Here is a 356-nt window from a genome sequence, read left to right on the forward strand (position 1 = left end):
ACAGGGAGGTGGTGGAGTCCCCATCCCTGGAGGTGTCTAAGAGGTGTCTGGATCTGGCTCTCGCTGATGTGGTTTAGCGGTCTAGGGGTTCCAGTGGTAGCGCTGGGTTGATGGCTGGACCTGATGATCCTTAAGGTCCTAGCCAGCCCTGACGATTCCATGATTCTGCGTCTCCAGTGTGTCTCCAGGAGGTGACTGCACCCAGTACAAATCCAACGCCAGGCTGCAGACGGGAGGCGCAGGGCGCAGCCACACCTGCGCTGGCCCGGTGCTGCCAGAGCCCCGGCAGGGCCGGCAGAGCCCCGGCAGGGAGGGCAGCCGCCCCGACCCCCGGCCCCCCGCCCGCCCTCAGGGCC

Source organism: Passer montanus, unplaced genomic scaffold (genome assembly GCF_014805655.1).
Source record: "Passer montanus isolate IOZ18808 unplaced genomic scaffold, ASM1480565v1 scaffold32, whole genome shotgun sequence".
Taxonomy (NCBI): domain Eukaryota; kingdom Metazoa; phylum Chordata; class Aves; order Passeriformes; family Passeridae; genus Passer; species Passer montanus.